The following is a 23061-nucleotide window of genomic DNA, read 5'->3' on the forward strand; positions in this document are numbered from 1 at the left end:
TTGGAGAGGCCCTCGTGCTGTAATGAACATGGAGATTATTATTATTATTATTATTATTATTATTATTATTATTATTATTATTATTATTATTATTATTATTATTATTATTATTCGGCAAGCCAGCAACTGCGGTCAGGGAAGCCCAAAACGGTTCCGTTATAGAGCCCCTCTATGACGGTTAGAGCCCTCCAAAGTGCTTTAGGTTCGTGAGAAAGCGTCGCTTTAAAGAAGCAAGCATGATTCATCGCTCGAAGGCATGTTATGCATTGGGCTCGCACTCAAATGCGGCTTAAACTGCACACGAGAGACGGCAAGAATGTGGTTTGCAGTCGGCTGCTCGCAAACGCGGGTACATCTCATAACTGCGCTCTGGTTCCGTTTCGCGCATTCTTCGCGTTATCTATTCGGCGTTCACGAAAATCCACGTAGGAATGAAAATTCGGAAAAACGCAGAAACCCACTTTGGAAGGCGGAATGTCTGTACTGTATCTAATGCCAAAAAAAAAAATGAACCGCGCAATTAAATAACGCTGCCTGAAACGAAGGGACCAAGCTGCAGGGGGGAAAGTGACACGCCGCTGACAACTACACCTCTTGCCTGGGTGGGACCAGTAAAGAGATCTTCCGCTTCTCGGATGCATAAAAAGCTTCCAAAGACCAAAGTAAAAGCGCTGGTCCGGAAAGAAGAGACGCAAGGAGGGTCTTGCTTGCCATTTCGGCAGTTGGTGGCACGTCCAGAGCCGACTGTAAACGATTCGTTTTGTTACTCCAGGTGCGTCAATACGTCACGACGTTTTCAAGCGGTGCTACGGACGATGAATATACTATGGCACGAGACGGTCGGTGAGCGTTACTGCTCTGCTGGAAATACGGGGAACTTTTCCGGTTCTTCGTGACTTTGTTTCGTAGCGGAAGGTGATGCTCTGATCAACGTGCACCGTCATCCTCCCTTTAAAAGGGCGTCCATTTGATGCAGCAAGTGGCAGTTGGTGGCGCGTCGAGAGCCGGCACTAAACGATTCACCTTGTTACTGCATCGATATTACACATCGATTAGCGACAGCGACTTGCCAATTTTAATCAAACCTGCCACAGATGCCTTACTACAAGCTCGGCGCCTTGGCCAGTCGACCTGGGTCAGGCTCGTGTTTAAGGGTGACTGCCTACCATCACATGTAAAGTTCGACCACTTTCAACATGTGGTACGACCTTTCGTACCCAAGCCACTTCAGTGCAGAAGGTGTCAAAGAATTGGACATGTGAGTGCTGTCTGCCGAAATACAGCGACATGCCCATGATGTTCCGAACAACACGACACTGACTCTTGCCGTGCAACAGAGTTCAAGTGCCCAAATTGTCAAGGCTCGCACGCCGCATCCTCAATAGACTGTCCACGCCTAAAGAAAGAGAAGAAAATCTTGCGAAAAATGGCCAGACACGAATCATCGCACAGAGATGCTTCTGCAACGATAAGGCGGCAACGCTCCCGGAAACCAATGTCTACGAAATCCTCTTCCGGGTTAAGGGAAAAATCTCGTCCGGCAACGCCGCCTCCTGTTCCATCTGTCCCCAGTAAGAGCACGAATGTCAACGATAAAGGCGGCCCTGCTACTCCTGCTTCATCAAGGGAGGAGTGGCCAGCACTGCCGAAGACATGCCACGCACGCGCCAGAGCCACAGCACATGACTCGCCACTTAACGTCAAATGTCACTTCAGTTGACCAAATGCGAGACAAGGATTGACAAGTGATTGTTATGCTCAAATCCCTCACGAATGTCATGCGTCAACATGGACACTCCGGCTGCTTGTAGCGCACTGTAAGTGCTGGACGCGCTGACTCCAGCACTTGAAAACATCGCATAGCACCATGGCCCGTCCCTCGCTGCCCTTCCGAAAGGAAGTCTAGAAAGCATGTCTATTGCAGTGGAATGCCCGTGGTCTCAAATCGAGAATTTCAGATTTCAGACACTATGTCTTCGAAAACCGATTTCCCATCCTCTTAATTTGCAAACCGAACATGCAGAATGTTATACGGATTTCTGGCTATGAAGCATTGATGTCTTGTACCTGTGGTGATGTAAGCAAAGTAATTGTATATAGTAGATGTGATCTGACATACGTGCTTCACCCAGTCCCGCCTCACGACGACAACCAGTACGTTTGTTCAATTGTGAAAATAAATAAGCTTATGTTCACAGTTGAGTTGAGTTGAGTGGTTGTAGGCTACTGGTGGGACTACCCTTGCAGTAGCTGCCGGCAACTGCTCCACCGTAGCGACACTTAATATACATAAATCATATAAATCAGACACAGACCTCACAACTACAGATAGTCACTCCTAAGTTCACCATGTGGAGGCCAAATCCGTGTCCTGCAGGTAATTTAAAAGAAAGCGAGAAACCTCCTTCCTATCTAACTGGTTCCCGCGCGGGAAAACAATGTCCTGAAGAGAACTGTGGGGAATTCCTGTCTTCTTGAGGGACCCGAATAACACACTCCTTTCCGCGTTATACAGAGTACAGCACATAAGGTAATGTTCTATGTCACCGCACACACCACACGTTGAACGTAATGGAGACAACGCCAGGCCAGTCTTATACATCCGCGCAGGAGTACTAGCAGAGTCCGTGCGAATGCGGAGCAGTAAAGTGGCTTGGTTTCTTTTGAGACCCTTGGTCACACATGACTTGTGAGGTGAGCTCCACAAAGCACTGAAGTGGCACGACACCGCTTCTCTGAAGAGTCTCTTGTCCTCTTCAGGTACTTTTCTAAAAGGATTCCCAGACAGCGCTCTATGGGCGAGGCTGTCCGCCATCTCGTTGCCTATGCTACCTATGTGCGAGGGCACCCATTTGAATCGTATGGAGAAGCCTTTGATATGGAGATTGTGCACCGAGCGTAGGTAGTTTAGACATAAAGTATCAGTAGGGACACCGTGCTCTAACCTTTGAAGGGCGGATTTCGAATCTGTAAGAATGACAACAGGTTGAGGCGTACAAAACTGTAGCTTTTTGAGAGCTGCCTCAATGGCGACGCTTTCGGCCGTTGTGGAGGACTTGACTGCTGTGAAGCGAACCGACCAATCATACTTCAAAGAGCGAATGTGAAAAACAGCTGCAATAGATCCTCCGACCTTGTCCACAGAGCCATCAGTAAAAATTTGAAGATGACGTGCATATTCAGTTTCAAGATGTTCCAGTACGACCGACCGCGTTGCCGCCAAAGGAGGACTCCGCTTAGCACGAACGTGAGGAATCGTCAACGAACAATCGAAGCTCGCGAAAGACCAAGGTGGCTTCAACCTCTTAGTTCGACCTCTAGCGTCAAGACCCATTTAACCAAGAGTATTAAGGGCCAAGTACGCTCGGGACTAAGATCTCTTTCAAAGGCACTGTAGAAGGGCTCGCCCGGCTATCGTCTGTTTGAGGCGGCCAATTTGCATCAATAACCTTTGTGAAGCGACTGGGCTAACAGGTCTCGATAGAGACTCATAAACTACTGTATTGTTAGGAGCAGTCTGCAGAACGCCAAGAGCCTTCCTTAGGCTTTTTCTGTGCAAAGCCTCAAGTCGTTCCAGCTATGATAGTGAGGGGAAATTAAAGGGAGCTGGTACATTATTCGACTCGTCACTAGTGCATCGCGTAGCCTGATCATTGAAGAATGATGATTTCCCCATTGCTTCCTTGCAACTCTACGGATCACATTGAGACGCGGAGACACTGATGTCACAATAGAGTCCACAGCTCGTCGCCACTGTAGACGGTAGTCAATAATGACGCCCAAAAAGCGCTTGTGCTTCAATTGACGAAGGCAAGATTGATCAAGGTCTACCTTCAGCCGCGCATACCGTCTTCCTCTACCTGGAAACATGATGAAGCCAGATTTTTCCACCGAGAGAGTCAACCCAACTCCTTGAAGGTAATTTTGAACTGAAAGTAATGCCTGTCGAGATATCAGAGCTAAACGCTTGTGTTGATATCCGCTTAACCAAATACAGATGTCGCCCACATATATCGACCTATGGATATGCCTGCAATGTTTTTGCACTTCAGCGGGAAGGCCAGCCACTACAACATCAAACAGCGTCGGGGAAAGAACACTTCCCTGAGGTACACCTCGCGATACCGCCCTTTCGGTGCTTATGGTACCTCCTAACCGCACTTGAATTTTACGATGACTGATAAGTGAGTGAATGAATCGCAGAAGATAGCCCTGTACGCCTATGCCTGCAAGCTATTTAGTATTCAGCTCTGAAGGACGCTATCATAAGCATTTGATGCGTCTAGGAAAATAGCTAGTGTCGAGAGGCCGAAAGCTCTTTGATGTTAAATGTGGCTTATCAAGTCCAAGACGCTATCTTGCGTGCTTAAACCTGTGCGGAATCCAGTCATGCATGTTGGCAGAGCCCTTCTATCTTCGAGCCACCATGATAAACGCTCACTTGCCAGCTTCTCCATGAGCTTAGCCACACACGACGTCAGTGATACAGGACGACACGAGGCCAAGTCTGTCATTTCTTTGCCGGGCTTCAGCACTGGGACAACACAAGTCACCTTCCATGAAGCAGGAAAGTCGCCAGTCTCCCATACTCGATTGAGATAGCTTAGGAGCATCTTCCGGTGTTCTAGAGGTAGGTTCTGCATCATCTGGTTGGTAATGCCGTCAGGACCTGGTGCACATCGACGCCGCAAGCTGCTGAGTGCTGTCTGTAGCTCTCGAAGTGTGAACGGGGCGTCCATAACAGACGTAGATGTTGCAGGCCGAGCACATGGATGAATTCCTGAGCTAGCACGTACAAATGCATCTGCAACTTCCTCTACCAAGCGCGCGAGAGGTTTCTGCTTGAACAGTTCAAGCGCTTTGAAAAGCTTACTAGGACGAGAATCACCAGCAAGGCTAGCGATGACTCGCCGAATTCTCGTCAATGGTGAAAAAACAGACAAGCTAGCGCAGAAGGACGCCCACATCGACCTACAGAGCTTGTTCGTATGGCGTCGAATCGCAGAGTTAAGCCTGTTGAAGGTCGTTTTCAAGGATCTGTCGTCCTTCTTCCGCATCAGTTGTCGCTCCGCCCTTCTGCGCGCTGCGCAAAGGTTCCTGAGTTTTAAATCCGGTATCGGAAAATGATTAGGCAACTTGACCGCCATGGTAGCAGCCATCTTACCATAAATCATTCTGTCTATCGCATCTCCAGAAACACTTGCAAGTGGCTCCCTGTGTTTGTCCCAATTAACAACATGGCTCAGTTTAGCACCGCGCATATGGAAGTCGGCAGTAAACGCTAAAATTGGGTAGTGATCACTTCCCATGCGGTCAGGTGTTGTTGACCACTTCACACGGACGTCAGGTGAATGCAAGCTTAGGTCTATAGATGTGGCTGAGGCTGGAGGCCGGAAGAAAGTGGGACTTCCGTCATTGGCCACGTACAGGTTCACACTGTCGATAACTTCTACAAGTTTGCGCCCGCGGAAGTCTGTGTTCCTGTCACCCCAGACAGAGTGATGGGCGTTGAAGTCACCGCAGATAATTCGGGGCGCTGGGCAATGGTCACAAAGCTGCTGGAGAAACAAATCCATTGCTAGGTTCTTCCGCGGAGACATGTATACGGATGCAACAGAAAGAGTTCGGAAGCCGAGCCGTACCTTCACAGCCGCTACCTCAATACTATCGGTGCAAAGATCGGTGACGTTCACAGCCACATGAGGAATCTTTCTTCGTATGTAAAGGGCGGCACTTCCTGCGGGAAATGACTTTATGCTGCAATTCTTATGGGCGACATATCCAGTCAAATATCTCCCCCTTGGTAGGCCAGCCTCCGAGGGGGCCAATACTGGAATACAAGTTTCTTTCAGAAGTAATTTCAGTTCTGCTAATCGACTTATAATCCCAGCGCAGGTGCATTGCATAATAAACGGCACTTTTCAGTGATCTTTAGTTGCACGAGGTTGAAGAAAACTAGCCATATTATAAGGTAAAGTTCGCTGTGAAGGCGGTAATCATGGACTCAAAGGAAAGAACGAGCTGTAGAAAGTTCTTCAGAGTGCCAGTCTGCATCGCTTGAACATATGAGCGGAGGACTTCAAACAAAACTCGCAGAAGGTCTGACAGATCCCGATTTTGAGCTCCTTATTTTGCTGGACGCACTCCCTCACAACTTCAACCAAAGATTCGGGCTGGGACTCACTCATGGCCGCTGCAACTGGTTTCTTCCTCTCTTTTGAGGCAAGGGAATGTCCTCCTTGTTTTCGAGTCTGGCTGTGATCTGGTCACTGTGGAACTTGGACACTTTTCGCTGAAGCAGATCGAACAACCGACTCACCCACAGATGACTTTGCCATCTTGCTAGGGTCAGATCGCTCTCTGACGTTGCCTGTTACCACGTCACGAACTTCCAACTCTAACGCAGGGAACTTCTCACTTCCAGGTATCGGCTTCTCACTAGGTCGTGGTTTGGGACCACTAACGAAGGACACTCGACGGTGTAAGGCGCTTACACGGAAGGGGCAGCCACCGAAACTCGCTGGATGGTCACCCCCACAATTAGCGCAAGCAAAATCTGCCTTGCAGGCTTTGTAATCCTGGGCGCCACCACATCATTTGCAACGTTGATCTTCGATGCAAACTTTGGCTACATGCCCAAAGCGTTGGTACTTAAAGCATCGGGGAGGAGTTTCAGCGGATTCTTTGACTGCATGTTTGGTAAAACCGAGGTCAATTTTTTCTGGGCGCTCGGTGTTGGGAACAAACGTTAGCACGACAGAGTTAGTAGGCTTCGCAGCCCATTCTTTTTCTTGAGTCTCCACCCGGCGCATCACACGTTTCACCTGCAAAACACCTTGCGGTTTCAAGTAGTCAAGAAGTTCGCTTTCCGCATACCACACTGGTACTACCCTAATAACACATGTCTTAGTCATGTAGGAGTGGGGCAACCGGGGATTAACTCTTATGTCACCAATCTGAGAGCACCGGAGAAGAACGTCCACTTGCTCTTCCGGAGCAATATCTAGATGAAGAGCACGTGGCGTTGTGAAGCGACTGCGAATCGGAGCAGATCCGAGCAGTACTTTAATGGCTTCGAATAGCCTGATAGTGTTCCGCTTTCTCAAATCAACACCGTTCTCTGTTGGTAAAACTACCACTGGGATTCCGACCGTTCTTTGCTTCCGATGACTCACCACCTCTGAACCGTCGCTGTCCACTTCCGCCATATCAGCCACTTTCTCGTCAGGGTCGACGATAGTTGAGTCGTCCCCACTGAGCGATGATGACGCACTGGACTGCTGATCGTCCCTGATGACTGGCATCTCCACGCCTTGCGAGGCCATGGCCGCCTCCGCCAGGCTGGCTTCCTTCGGATGGCGCTGTCCCTTCAAAGATGCCGGCGCCGGAGCAGCTGTACCCTTTTCATAGGGACAGTACCGCATTAAAGATGCGGCCGTCTTCCAAGGATATAAATAACTCACTCAATGAATAGCAAAACTTATGGAAAAATTACAGAGCTGAGGTGACAACAGATAGAACAGCGTCGTCTTCTTCCACTCCCCACGCTCCCACTCCCCCTTTCCCCACGTTCACACTCGTCGCTGTTTACATTGCTCCTTCACGTGGCTTCGACTCTAAACGACTGCACTACGTGCTATCAGCGACACCCGGCCCTACGATTCTCACCGGAGATTTTAATGCTCACCTCCACTTTGGGGGAGCTTGAAGATGGACTACAGGGGAGGAGACTAGCATCCTTTGCCACGCAGCACGACCTTTACTGCCTCAACGATGGTAGTCCAACATATTTACGCGGGCTTACTTACAGCAGCTGCCTAGACTTGACCCTGGTTTCTCGGCTTCTTGAAAGAAACATGCAATGGTTTCCAGACATCGAATCACAAGGAAGCGACCACATTCCGACGTACCTGAATATCAAGGGATTGTCTAAATGCCCCTCCACGACCCTCCGGAAAATTGAGTGGTCGGCGTTTTGGTCGCACATGGAGGAAGTATGTCAGCAAGGGAACCATTCAAGCCTGGAACACGAAATTCAAAAAGCCATGCAAGATTCTACGCGTTCTTTTCAGCCTTTCCCGAAATACGAAGAATTGGATCCACATCAGCGATTATCTCAGATATGGAGAACTATGCGTGGACTTCGCGTGTCACCGCAACAGCGTGTTCCTTTCAAATCCCTCGCTTTGCACCAAGGTCGCAGCGAAATAGACATTGCTGAAGAATATTGCTCAAGACTTGCCAGCTCGCAGCTCCAACGCCCACTAACACCATGTGCCACTCCTGTGCCACGAGATTCCCGCATAGATGTAATGTTTTCAGTGGAGGAGCTTGAAGCGGCACTGGCGAATTGCAGGCGCTCTTCGTCACCTGGGCCGAACGGCGTTACCTATGCGGTGCTCGCCAATCTTGGCCAGAAAGCACGACTCATGCTGCTAAACCTTTACAATGAGTCTTGGCGCAACGGTTTGGTTCCACGTCAATGGAAATGCAGCCGCTTGGTTCCGCTTCTCAAGCCTGGAAATCACCGTTAGATTCGTCATCGTGCCGGCCCATCCCTCTGGCCAGTTGTATAGAGAAAATAATGGAAAGAATGATTTTGACTCGCCTGCAATGGTACCTGAAAAATTACAACGTGTACCCAGGTGCTATGGCTGGCTTCTGGCGTTGGAGCTCATCCATAGATAACGTCATCAATTTGGTCACGTTTGTTCAACATCAAAAACGTCTGAAACGACTCACTGCGGCATTATTCCTTGACATGAAAGGCGCTTATGATAATATAGCACATTATGTCATTATATAGGCTCTGATTGAAGCTGGAATCGGTGGCCGCACTTTTCAGTGGCTGTGCAGTTATTTGACCGACAGGCATTCCTTCGTGATGGCCGTGTTTGGTGCCACGACGCACCAACAATTATTCCCTGGAGAACCGCAAGGCGGGTTGTTGAGCCCGACGCTATTGGCCTAGTCGGATGCTTGCCCAACACAGTTCAAGTATAAATCAATGCTGACGACATCTGCATCTGGGCGTCTGCTGTAACGCGACTGCAAGTACGAGCAAGGCTACAAAAGGCAGCTACATTAACATCACTGTACTTGCGATAACAGAACTTAGAGCTGTCTTCAGAGAAATGCTGCCTTGTTACTTTCACTCGGAAGGCAATGAAACGTTACTCTGTAAGTGTCAACGGACAAACAGTTGCAAATGCACGGAAAGACCGCTTTTTATGGGTAATTATTGACCGTGACCTACCAGGGAGCCCGCACGTTTCATACCTAAAGAAGAGGTTGATGACAATAATACACCTCCTCAAATTTCTCGGCGGAAAGTCATGGGGCACATCGGTGCGGTCAATGCTGCAGCTTTATAAAGCTGCAGCATTGTCAGTCTTCTGTGATTCCAAGGCAGCCCTACAGAGTGTACTCTCAGCACTGCGCCATGGATCACATGAACAGCTCGTCGCAGAGCTCAGAGAAGTACACTATCGCATAGTTGACGAAGGACACGATATCATATATCAGTGGTTGAATAGTCGCTGTGGCATACATGGCAATGATCGAGCAGACGCAGCTGCCCGATCTGCCCATGACGGCGTCAACTGCGTTGTCCTTCCTCTTTCGAGAGCCAACGCAGCGAAAAACTAGCCGTACTTGCACACGACCTGACATTAGCTCAGTGGAATTCATCCGATTTCACAAGGGCACACCTACATACCCTGGACCCTAATTTACAACTCCGTATTCCGCCCGAGCTTACACGATGCGACTGCACCCTTCTAGTTCGTCTATGGCTTGGAGTAGAATTTTCATGTGCGTACTCCTTTCTTATCGGAATGTCCAACAGCCCACTTTGTGACTTCTGCGGGTGCAATGAAACAATCACGCACATTCTTTGTCAGTGCTCTCGTTTCAACCCGCAAAGAGCAGTCCTTTTAGCCACCCTAGACAAACTGGACAAGCGGCCAATGACAGAAAACAAGATACTTCGAAACTGGCCCACGCGAACATCAGCGCGATCGGCTATGAAGGCGCTGCTGCGGTATTTAAAAGACACTGGACTTTCTGACAGAATGTGACTTCACTGTGTGAGGCAGGATTGTACGGTGACACTGCATAACACTAGGTACGCCTTTGCGGGCTGCGTGACAGTGCCCACAGAAACAGTTTGTATGTACGTGCGTGCGTGTGTAGTTTTTTTATAATTATTATTTTAAATCCTCTCTCTCTCACCTATCGCATCCCCTTGCCCCTCCCCCAGTACAGGGTAGCCAACCGGAGATAATCTCTGGTTAACATCCTTGTCTTTCCTTTGCCTTTCTCTCTCTCTCTCTCTTGTTACTGCAGGTGAGCTGGTTTTGATATCGCTGCTGTTCTGTGCCTATCTTGTGCCGTTGACTGCAAAACTGCCCCTTCATTGAGCGACAGTGTGTGTGAGTTTTTGTACGCTTGAGTGATGGAGGCGAAGAAGTGCGCTCAGTGTGGGGATGGTCTTTCTGATGAGGACCGATGTAAGGAGTACCGCATTTGTGCGTCGTTATATCGTTTCGGACAGGAGAGCCCGGGTGTGGCTGAAGGCACTTTTTCAGCGATGGGCATGAAAAGGAGAGAAAAGTGGCGATGTAAAACAAGCAGATCAGTGGATGCGTCCCAAGGTAGCTCTAGACAGTTAACGGTCGTTGCGGAAAAGTTATCGCTGCTGGATTCCGTTCGTTAGCAAGTCGAGTCTCTTTCCTTGATTCCCTCCACGATAGACGAGTTGCTGTGCCTGAAGCCTGAGATCGTAGCAGTGAATACAAAAATGCAAGAAATATACGACTAGGTTGAATTCTTGTCAAATAAATATGATTACTTGCTGCAAAAATTAACAACTCGTGACAAAAACGTATCTGCATTGTCGTCGAGAGTGGCGACACTTGAGGATCAGGTCCCTTCACAAGCAGCTATCATCCAAAGCCTTCGAAATGAAATAAATGTCTCTGAGCAATATAGTAGATCCACGAAATTCTAAACTCATGAATTATCAAAAAGTCCCAGCGGGAACTTCACTGCTACTGTCTCCAGATTGGCCGCTCAGCTGGGCATTGACTCATTCCTTCTAGGCCCGGTCGTAGCCGTACACCGGTTGCCTGGCCAGGGCAAGAAACCAGCGCCAGTTTTGGTGCACTTTCTTTCGGCAGACTTAAGGGGCATCTGGCTGGCAAAGCGGGAAGAAATGCATGCTTTGGCACAGGAAAATGATCCCTCGATTTTCTTTGTCAAAAACTTGACAAAATACAACAGAGAGTTACTCTGGGCGACGAAGTGAATTTCAAGTTTGTGTGGATGAAACATGGCAAAATTTTTGCTCGGAAGAGGGAGGGTGACCCGATTGTGCGTATAATGGGTCCCTCTGACTTGGCTCAGCTAGCCTTTCTGCCAGAGTGCGCTGGTCACCATATGCGTTATATCCTTTTCAACTTCAAAGAGTGCAAGTCGGTGGGATTAGATTGCGTATCTGCGGACGTTCTTCACAGAAACTTTGAGGCCCTGAGGAATGTTCTGTTAGCAATCATAAACGACATTATAGCAACACAGATCATGCCACGTGACCTCAAGGAAGCTCGTGTAGTTCCCCTTTTCAAAAGCGGTCAGGTTAATTCTGTCACAAACTACAAACCTGTTTCGATACTTTCGTGCATTGCTCATATAGTCGAAAAGCATATTTTTCATGTAAGGCAAAGCTTCACTGATGTACATAATGTCCTATCGCCCAACCCATATGGATTTACCTCCGGTCGCGGCACTAGATTAGCTTTAGATGAACTAAATGATTCCCTTAGTAACACTTTTGAAAACAGCGAATTTTTGCTTGCGCATTATTTTTAGACATATCAAAAGATTTTGATTCCGTAAACCACATGTTGTACTGTGTTAAACTTAACAATTACGGCCTCCGAGAACCTTTCTTATCTTTCCTTGAGAATTATTTGCATGGTCGATCTCAAGTTGTAGTAATCGGAAATATTAAAAGTTGTCCAGTGGAGTTCCTCAGGGATCGATTTTCGCACTGCTTTTATTTAAACGATTGCACTCCCTCCATTCTTCATTGCCGAGTTTTTCAGTACGCTGGTGACACGTTTCTAGTATCCCGTCATAATAATTATGGTAAAGCCATATCCGAATTAGAAATTGACGCTGTAAATGTCATAAGTTGGTACTGTAATAACTTAATTTCTATCAATGAAAACAAAACTAAACTCGTATGTTTCCACAATTTCCTGAAACGTATTTCTGTCATCGTTCCTTTGTCTGTTCATTCTCCTCAGTGTAATAATTGCTCCCGCTCGCCTATTCCATACCTTCTAAGTGTCAAATATCTGGGTGTTCATATTGATTCCAGCATTATCTTGGGACAATCACTTGGCTAGCGTTAGTGAACGGTTGCGCAATATAGCATGCCTGCGTTACTCTATCAAAGCATTATGCCCAATTTATATGCGGAAAATGGTAGCCCACGCATTAGGATACAGTGTGCTGCGCCATGTAATCTGTTCTTTTTGCTTTCCTTCCGTGTTTTGGCACAATAAGGTTGATTGCTTGTGAAAAGGTACAATTCGTGCTGTGATGTATGGTGTTCAAATTCCCAACAATACTAGTCTGTTTTCTTCTTTTGCTCACGTATGGTTTCGTTCAGGCTGTTATTTAAAGAAAGTGTTGTTCTCACATACCTGCGGAATAAAGAATTCTGCCTCCCAAATATCATTGTGTCCATGACACCATTTCATTTTGCCCAGAGTGCGGACTAGATATGGGGAACGTGTTCGTGCTTTCTATGTTCCAAGTGTTCTGAATGACCTCCCAGTTAGTGTGTTCTCTTTAGGCCGTCGGAAAGATGTATAGTCTGTTATATCTTATTTGTATGCTTGATTTTCTTTTCCTTTTCTTCCTGCTTAGTGCAGTTATTTTCGGGATGTAAACCGACAGTGGTGTATGATCTGACTTGTCCCTTTCTGCCGGGCACTGCCCCACAAGCCACATGTTGGCTTCGGCAGGCCTATATTTGAACCTTTAAATCCACAAATAAAGAATTTACTTAGTAATATCTTAGAAGAATGCGGCCAGTTTGGGGGCCCAGGGTAGACAGAGAGATAGAGAGCAAGGAGAGGAAAGGCAGGGAGGTCAACCACACGAGCGCCCGGTTTGCTACCCCATACTGGGGGCAAGGGAAAGTCACTGAGTAATCATGGAGTGCAGACATGTATTAGATCTCCTTGCGGGTACAGTTTGCTCATTTGCTCTGCAAATTCTGATTATGTGACTTTTTCTGGTTAGGGTAAACAATTAACCCTCTCTTTTACTACAAAAGTGCAAAGCTTTAAAGTCTACTACAATTATTTTAAGCAAATCTTCCCAGCCAGTGCGCGAGACGACAAGAACGTCTTTAGACGTTCGTGTCTACTCCCAGCGTGTGTCTATTAGTAACCGTATTATTAATCGTGCTGAGACAGCCAGCGCTGGTACAGCCTATTTTACTAAATTGCCGTCACGTGATTAAAAATAAACCAGCATGGTAAACCGCCATACCTCTACAGTGCCAGACGCTCTAATGTCGAAAGATTCAACGGCCACACGCATTGTTCTAGGCTGGAAAGCCCCGTGGCCTCTTTCCGACGAGGGAGTGTGGTGGTGGTCCAGCATTCGTCGAATACGTTGCGACTGAACGAATAAGTTCAGCTACAGGGGAAATCTACACTAGCCGAGACAAAAGAACCGGCGAAGCGTCCACCTTTTGAAGGCATGGCGGCGGCGGCGGTTGCCCAGTCATTCGCAACTCATTCTCGGATAGATAGATCCATTGTCTTGCGTGGGTTGTGGCCCGTGAAGTGGATAAACGCCTGCGGTCATTCGTCATTCCTAACGAGAAGCTGTCAAGATGTAGGTGCCCACGTGTGGCGGCGTCTAGCCGTTGAGTCGACCGTGGTATACGTTGTGGACTCACTCCCGCCGGACTCGGCAAACTACCACATCTGACGTCTCTCTCTTCGTGCGCGGTTTTGAAATCTCACATGTTTACGGCACAATACAGGCGAGAAGATGGTATCGGCGTAAGAGAAAAGAACTACTATTTGTCTGGCAAAAAGGCATGATATCGTCTTTCAGTAGTTTTCAGGTCATTGTAGCATTGTCGGTAGCGACATCGCTTGCTAGGCTTCTCAGGCTGGCCACAGACGCACCCAGACGCCTCACATCTGAGGCGTCTGGATGCTGAGGAAGGATGACGCAAAAGCAATTCGTTTGCTGCTCGCCAAACTAAACAATTGCTTTCTGGAGTTTTTCGAGCGTCTATAAGTGCTGATTGCGTATCATAGACCTTTTGCTACAGCTGCAAGTACAAACTATAGCAAGTCCGCACGGCGATTCAGCATTGCGCTACCACTTACTGCTTGGAGTTTCATTTACCAACAGTTACGTTTACCACATTGTAATAGACGATAGACCAACGTGCAACTGCAGCGTAATCAGAAGAAACCACTTAACAATCCTAGTGCAGTCCACAAAATGACGCGCATCGTATCTCTCTAAAGACAGCACTAAACCGGCTTGACTGAAGAACATAAATTTCAGGTACCATGGCCACATGTGTCGCTGGCCTAGAAAGTTAAATTCGTACGCTGCTGCAGTTCTCGAAGTGCTTTTGCCTGACAGGCTATATATAATACCCCTGTGCATCCTCCTGCGCACACGCAGCGTTCAGTCTTCCTCTTTTTCTCGTCCTGCTCCCTTTTTTTCATTCTACCCTCGTGTAGGGTAGCTAACCAGAAGCTTCTCTCGTTGACCGTCCTGTCTCTCCTATCCTTACTGCTTTCTCTATCTTTGAAACTACCCGGAGTAGCATGGTAGGCGAACAGCCAGGCTAACATCTCCATCATATCATTAAAATGGGTCTCTCTCTCTCTCTCTCTCTCTCTCTCTCTCTCTCTCTCTCTCTCTCTCTCTCTCTCTCAAAACCTAACGTGCAAGACTGCTAAGTGTGGGAAGGCTGGAGAGGGGGAGTGTTGTTGTGCTTTCTCAAGGACTGCCAAAGATAGTGCTGACCTTTCCCTTCTTTATTAAGAACCAATGCTGTGTACGAGTACAAACTCAACGTTACCACCATGAAGACATTAAAAGGAACAAATTGTTTCGCTAGGTATATCTAGACGGAAATAATTGTTTGCTTATGTCGCCTATTAATTAGTTTTTCTTGGTAAATCAGGCAACAGATAGGGAAAGTGCGGCATCTCATTCTAGAATATTTAGCTTCTAAATGTAGTAGCCTTGGAGACCAAAATGCATAGCGACACGATATAGGCATAGTACTTTAAAACCAGCGCTAGAACGTACAGCGAACGCAGAAGTTCGGGGTCCACGATATGTAATTAAAAAAAAGAAACGTTGAATTTTCGAGCAGTTTTATGACTGTAGCCAGTAAAACCATATACCGCTACGTGGTTTGCATATACTGGTCCAAGCTGACAGTTTGAATACTAGGCTGGCTTCCGAGGCTGCGGATACATTTAGCCTCTTCTCAGATCCCGTGGTCCGTAAACTTTTGCTGTTCGCTTTAGACAACTTGAATGCACTGATGTCAGCTATCCGTTCTAAAACTTTATAATTACGCAGAGCTCACTGACAAGCAGCCTCCGCTGGTCTAGACAATTTTCTTCTTTGGCATCCACAAATTCTTGCTCAGTTCTTACTCAACGTAATTACAACGTAAGCCTTACGTGTCAAGGCAAAGCCTGCTGAAGCCGGAAGCTCCTTTGCGGCGTTTAAAGCGCTTATTTCTGTGATGAAGACGTTCAGTCCTAGATGGCTGAATCGTGCAAAACTACCCACGTCATTTGTAACCCGTTAGGGCCTTAATCGGTACGCGCTACTGCTATCAACCAGTCACGTACACGGCATCCATTATTTATGCCGGCGCTCCTTAGTCCCTCCACCACTTATTCACCGTAGCCGTATACATACCGCGCCTTCGACGTCAATCGCCAGCTCGGCTCGCGAAGGCGAGGTAAAGAACAAAAGGAAAAAAAGACGCCACAATAAAAAAAGAAATGTACAAATGTACATTCGCGCCCCTGAACGTTATAGATGGTGTCCCATATCCAACAACGTCGATTAGCCGGAAATTTCCAAACGATCCATAGCACAAAACGCCGAGAAACAAATGGCTCCTTTATCTGTTCTCGGACAAGTGAGCTGGCTTCTTTCGTCTCACGGTAGGCGGGAGAATAAGAGCGACTCGCGATTAGAGCACATCGTCTCACTATTACCTACCTTCCTCTCACCCATCGCTTTGCTGTCTTACCTCTCCATGCAGTTCGAATGTGGGTCAGTCCGAGATGTCAGAGACAAGAAGAGCGCACAGACTCTGCGATTATCCGTAAAGCACAGATCTAGATCGCGCCGCGACCACTGGTCATTTGTGCGACTTACAGAGAAGAAGGCAGTTGGAGCCAAAGCCGCATCGAGTTAGCCGCTTCGAATGGTCTATAGGCACCTCTCTTTACATTATGTGGACCTGTTGAAACTCGACTGCGCAGTGGCGCCGTCCAGTGCGAAAGAAGACAACGTGTAATAGGGGCGCACGGGTGCGCGCGCGCCAAGCCTCTCCAATTACGCTGCGAAATGCCTGTGAGACAAGGCCTAGTATAACTTAGGGCTAACTTCACTTTGCGATCCCCACAAACAAAGAAGCAAACGTTGAGACGAGAAACTTTGGTTGTGCCGGAGGCTAACACGCTTGCATCGGTGATGTGCCGAGCGGTTTTCTGCGAGATGGTTGAACGCTTGCCCTTCGCCCCCTCAATGGTACGGAAATCTACGTATTCACAAGCATGCAGTAGTACTGCCGCACTGTAGTATAAACTTGCTCCCAAAGGAAGAGGGCGCACCTGTTAGCAAGTACCTTTATTCAGCACGCTTGTATGGCCGAGGTCGCTCGCAGAGTTTACAGGTTTTGATGCTATGCGCTAAACAACAAACGTGCCCACACTATAGACCGTCTTTTCGTAGGCGCCGCCATATTGTGAACGCAGTGGCGCCGCCTATGAGCAGCGCCATGCTGGCTTGGGTGAAAGCGGTCTCTTGCATGGCAGGTATAAGCTCGACGGTGGTTCTGGCGGTTTTTTTTTTTGTTTTTTTTTCGCGGTCGTGCGGTCTGTTTAGTATGGCGTGCGTTTTTACATGGTAAACGGTTCTGTGAGACGTGCTGAAGTGGTTTAATGCATCATCGGCAGAATTTCTGCTGGCGTTCAAGTGGACGGAACACGCAGCGCGATGTGCGCGCGCTTATTTGAGCCTACTATCAGCCTCGGAGATCAGTTGTGTATTTCTGAATGTTCCAATCACTAATGGGACCTTATTGTAGTATTATCCCCTATTTCTAAGCTGCGGTTTAGGAGCCATGAAACATACGCGACGATCGTAACAGCGTGGGTACCGTTCTGCTACAATAGTAGCTGTGATGTTATACTTTGACAAGTGTTCAAACTGTTAGCTGCAGAACACATTGCGTGACCACTTGGTTCGATGGATGAGGTTTCCGCCCTGAATAAAATAGTTCTGGCAAGCAATAGTAGCATACCTTACAGTCTGAATTAATCTTGTCCAGCAAAGGGACTCTCCGAACAGCGCGAGCGTCCTAAGCAGTGGTAGGTGCTGGATTACAGATATCTTTGTTCTATATACCACATAGTCCAAGCATATGGCATCAGCGGTTATATATTTATAAACGTTGTGCGGCGTGACTATTCTAGGTCGTATTGCGGCGCTGGCCAGTTTTCTCTTGCTTTTTCGAGAAAGAGGATGATAACCAAATTTTGTTTCGGTTGTGTTCGTTCCGTTCTCTACGACGCACTCACACGTATTACGAAAATTTTGTCCTCAAAATAGGCATCGCATTCTTTTTATGTGATCCCTCTCATATATTATGGTTGTATACAGGCCAAAAAGGCAGTGCCGAAGCGCACAGCTTACATATGTATCGTGCTGGTTCACCAACCGCAGTGATCGCTGTGTTGAGCAGCGCCATCGGCATCAGCACGAAGGCTAGCGTAGACATATAGTAATTTGAAGCCTACTAGACTTGAAATGCGCGAGAACGATGCCGGTGCATCACAAATATTTGATAGCGCCTGCCGCTTAGATGTTCCGTGGTTGCCTTAGGTTGGCCGTGCACGAGCATGCGCTCTTATGCTTTATGTTTTACTCCCTACGCCAAGCGATAATATGGTGACCAGAGTTACCATTTCATGCTGCTAATACAGAGACACCGGTTTTCTTTGTTCAATTAAAGCCGATATAAGCAAAATAGCTCACAACACATACACACACCGCGACTGATAATGTGCGTACACCGCGGCTGATAAAGCCCGTCACATTTTTGCGCCCCCAAGAGAAATTTCCGCCTGCTGTAGATACCGATGCACCGAAAAGCTTCCCTGACGACCTTATATGAACGTACATGGCGTAAATTTCACAAAGTACCATCTAAAACATCTCGAAATCGTTCCGAAGCACGCGACAGCAATACTTTCAAGCAGCGCCGCGCCGGATCGCCCAAGCCGGAGAGGAGGAAAGGTTCTCCGTGCGCCGTATCCTCCTCGCCCGATGAAAAGGTCTATAGAGGGGAGAAGAGGGTACAAGACCTGTAAATCGGGAACACCAAGGACAACACAACGCTGCAAGCATGCCAGTGGGCTTCACATACTCGCAGATTTCTACTCGACAGCGTGAGAAGCTAGGCTGTGGATCATAGACAATTCTCTGAACAACGAGTGCATTTGTCGCTCATGCCGTTATTTTGCAGCAAATATACGTCATATCACTGTAACCAGATAGAAAGAGAGAAGGGGAGGAAGGAAAGGATGGGAGGTTAACCAGACTGAGTCCGGTTTGCTGTACCCTACACGTGGTGAAGGGATGGGAGAGTAAAAGGAACGTAGACAGGAGGCATGAGTCTATATCGCACTTTCGCGTGTACTAAGTAACCAGATAAATATGTACAACCGCCTAATAGCTCAAAAGTGGCCGCAATAATCCCTTGAATCTTGTCAACGACCTCAAAGAGAGCGGCTAGCAGGTGAAATGTGGCCCCATTGTACGCGCATCAAGGCGTGAAAGTGCGCTTCGCAACAATGGAAGCATATAAGCACCAAGAAAGCATAGGCAGTCCGACGGGCGCCGGCAGGGCTGATTCAGAGTTCCAATACCAAGAATTTGGCTGCTTCTTTGGAGCCACGTGGGACAACAAAAATAACAAGCAAAGAAATTCAGCTTCAGCAGACGGGCGCCATGTGTGACCTGGAGGAGGTGCGCGGCGGTAAGAACAAAAGGCGCCCGACGTTTTTCTTCACGCCTAGCCTTGGAAACACGGCACACGTCGCTCAATTAGGGGAGATGATTACCTCGGCTAGCGCGAACACAAATCGCCGGCTTCTCCAGTTGCCTGCCGCCCGCCCGCCCGCCAACGTTGTTTCCCTCCCCTTCCCTTCACTTCATTGCTTTCTTTTTCCTTGTAGTTCGTTAGGTACATGGGCAATGGGGCCGAGAGTGGAGTGAAAGGTTGAAGAAAGCAACAGGCAGTGGAAGGAAGCCGTGAAAATTGCCAAGGGCCCACGGGCGCGTTTTCGCTTTTCTTTTCTATGTTTTCCCCATTTACCATTCTAAATATTTGCCGCGGCTCTCTAAACCTCTTCGTCGCAGCCGAAACCTTGACTGCGAAGAGTTGCACCTGTTTCCACGCTCGAGAGGGCGTAACCATATCCGTCAAAACAGTTCTGTACAGCACAGCAAGAACCAAATCTGCCGCCAGCTAAGCAGATACGAGGACCCTCTGTACGCCTTCGAGAAATGATAAGAACTTGCAAATTATGTGCCGCTAATCGATCAGTGATCGTTCTCTTCAGTCGCTATCGTACACGGCAGGATAAGTGGCGAACAAGTGCTGATTGCTCTTTTCGATGCTCGTTCTCAATTGGTCTGCGCAAACAGCAGGTTTTCATTCAGCAGTTCAGCAGTATACGTGTACTTAGCATATTACGCAACCCCTCAAAAAATATGCGTTTCCTTTTGAGGAGCCTAGTCTTCCCCACAGTCGGGTCAGCACGCAAGGTACGGCTGACATATTTTTATACGTTTGTAAGGAATATAGTGCCCTTTTCTGAAAGTCACCTCGGCGTTTCCGTCCGTTTTTGCCTGCGTTTTCTTGCGCCTTTTGTTTCAGCACGGCTCTTAATTAAAGATAGACGCAACCTATGCACTAGTACCGGAAAGCATGGGGAGCTTTAGCACGTAAAGGGCAAATTGAGTTTGTCAGTTTTCTGGCTGGCTTCATGCATGCTGATGATGTGAGACCACGATGTATTTTTCATCCACCTCCTCTGCACTATGGCACGTTACTCTTGAAGATCGCTGCAAGTGTCTCTGTTTTATGTTTCTCCCCCTCTGACGAGGGCCAGCGAGCTCAGCGGAAATGGCAAACATAAATATTGCACTCTGAATATTTTCATTTATGTTAAGTCTTTTCAAGAATTACTTCGAGATTATAGTCTTTGAAAGAGGCTGCACTCAATCAACTATGCGTCTTAAGTCTCAGAAGTAGCTTCGTCAGGGCCCCCTTAAATGGAAACAAGGTCGTACGTTTCTCCATGCACACAACTACGTTAGAAAGACGCAGCTCCATCTTCACTGCTTCTTTCGCGTTCTACCTTCGCAGAAACATCGTACCAGAGCAGTCATTAAGGGCGTCCAGGCTTCGCACCTGTTTCAAGTGCTTGACTGCGTTTCAAGGTGGCTGAAAAGTGAGTGGGATCATCTATCACAATGGCGGTTTCCGGTATGCAACTGAGTGGAAAAGCAAAAAAAGAAACAGAGAGAAAAACATTGTGTGACCCTCAGGTGAAAAGATACCGGCAACAAGTGGGTTGCCGCTAGGATCAGCTCGCTGTTCATGTTTTCGACTGGCTAGAGAATATTTGATGATGGTCTAGTTTAATATCCTGTCCAATTGTATGGGCCCTGCTGAAACTCTGTATATCCTTAAAGACGAGTTGTTTATTTATTTGAATGGAGCTCGTCTATGCCCACGTTGAATTTCAGGCACGTGGAAAAACCGCGTATCATTTCAAGCATTAGTACATGCATCGGCGTCAGTATTTTTACCGCATATATTTTAAAGGTGAACTGAAAGCTTTACCACATTTCAAGCAATCCACTTGAACAACTGCAGACGACCCGCGGCGCCTGTCATAAGTAATTGTAACTTCTTTATCAAAAGCAAATCAGAGGACAACTAAAAATTTCCACCTTTTAGATGCACGTCAAACACTTTCTCCGAGTTATGGGGAGAAAAATTATTGCATTTTCTTTGGCATGGTCAGTATGTGCACATTTTTCTTTCATTCCCATTAGCTCGGTCGTTCAACTCTTTGACATAGGGATTACGTGATCGGAAAATCAACACAGCCAAAAAGCATTTTATTTTGGGGAGGATGGCTCTTGACCTGACTCGGGAATGGGTGACGAGTTAGGCTATGTGAGCACAGGGGTGGATGGCACTGGGAAGGACCTCTTCATTTGTGATTGAGTGCCACAGCCTCGATAGCAGTAATTGGATATCGTTGAGCGGGACCTTCGTCGTACAGGGGACAAATAATAGGGTCATGGTGATGGGTGAGGAGGAGGTGGAGGAGGAGAAGAATGAAGGTGTCAGTGACGGATACCCCGTTATCCGGGGTGCGCTGTAAGAGTGCCAGTAGCCGAGTCGAGGCTTCTTTGCATCTAGAAGGGATACAGTCACCGCAGGAGTTTACGATCAGACCCTTCTGGGCCGACCTCACTGGTTCCACGAAATATGTTCAGTCCCATGGCGTTTTCTTCCCTTCCCCTCCGGCGCAGTCCGTAACCTCGAAGTTCAATGGCGGAGGCTCTAAGTTCGTTTGTGGTGGCAATGTCCGCCTGTCTGCACGTGTGTGTGGGTCGTCTAAGAAAACTACGAAAGAATGCTGCCAAAATTAGTTATCACGTGTTCGACGCAGTGCTGCCCCCGAAGACCCCGTGGTGCTGCCAAGTAAACCTACGCAGAACAACGTCATGGCTGGCACTCGATCACGCCTAACATCATTCTCTAGACCCGTATAAACATGTATATACGGGTCTAGAGAAAAATTGCAAGATACCCGAAGACTACTTCAGTGCAGTGCGAATAACTTGTATATCTGCACTCGTTTCATTGTCTTGAACAATTACGTGAATCAGTCAAATACCGTGATCATCAAATACGATAAGGTGCGGTGATTTGTAATAATGTCACACGAAGCAAATTCTACGCGGACGCATTAAAGTCGCATGCCGATGTTTCTTGTGCAACCAGCTGCCCTGCAGCCCGAAACAGGCATTTTTACTACTGAGGCCCATGTACTACTCCTGGCAGTAAAGTACATCAAGAATATACAGCTTCGGAAGGCAGTTATTCATTGTGACTCTAAGCGTTGTTAAAGCTGTATCGTCGCTACGCAAACACAAGATTCCCGTAATTACGAAGCTTTACTCGGCTCTATGCAACGCTTACGCTTCTCAACATATAACATAGTGGATTCCTTGACATAGAGGCATTGAAGTCAATATGCTTGCCGACAAACTGGCTCCGTCCATATCATCAAATGCTAATAACCCTTCCGTCGCTATCCCTGCCATAGATACGAAACCGCTCTTACGCAAACAACTGAGGTGCTATTGAATGGCAGCGCTTGTGCGGCGCAACATCCTCTAACACGCTCCGTTTAACAAAGCCACATTTAGGAAGCTGGACACCAACAACAAGAACACGACGAACTGAGGTCACTATCTGCCGACTTCGAATAGGCTACACACACACACACAGAGAGAGAGAGAGAGAGAGAGAGAGAGAGAGAGAGAGAAATAGAGGACCAGAAAGGCAGGGAGATTAACCAGACGCACGTACTGTTTGCTACTCTGTACTGGGGAAAGGGGTATAGGGATGAAGAGAGAGAGAGAGAGTATAGGCCGCTGGCT

Source organism: Dermacentor variabilis, chromosome 5 (assembly GCF_050947875.1).
Source record: "Dermacentor variabilis isolate Ectoservices chromosome 5, ASM5094787v1, whole genome shotgun sequence".
In the NCBI taxonomy this organism is placed as follows: domain Eukaryota; kingdom Metazoa; phylum Arthropoda; class Arachnida; order Ixodida; family Ixodidae; genus Dermacentor; species Dermacentor variabilis.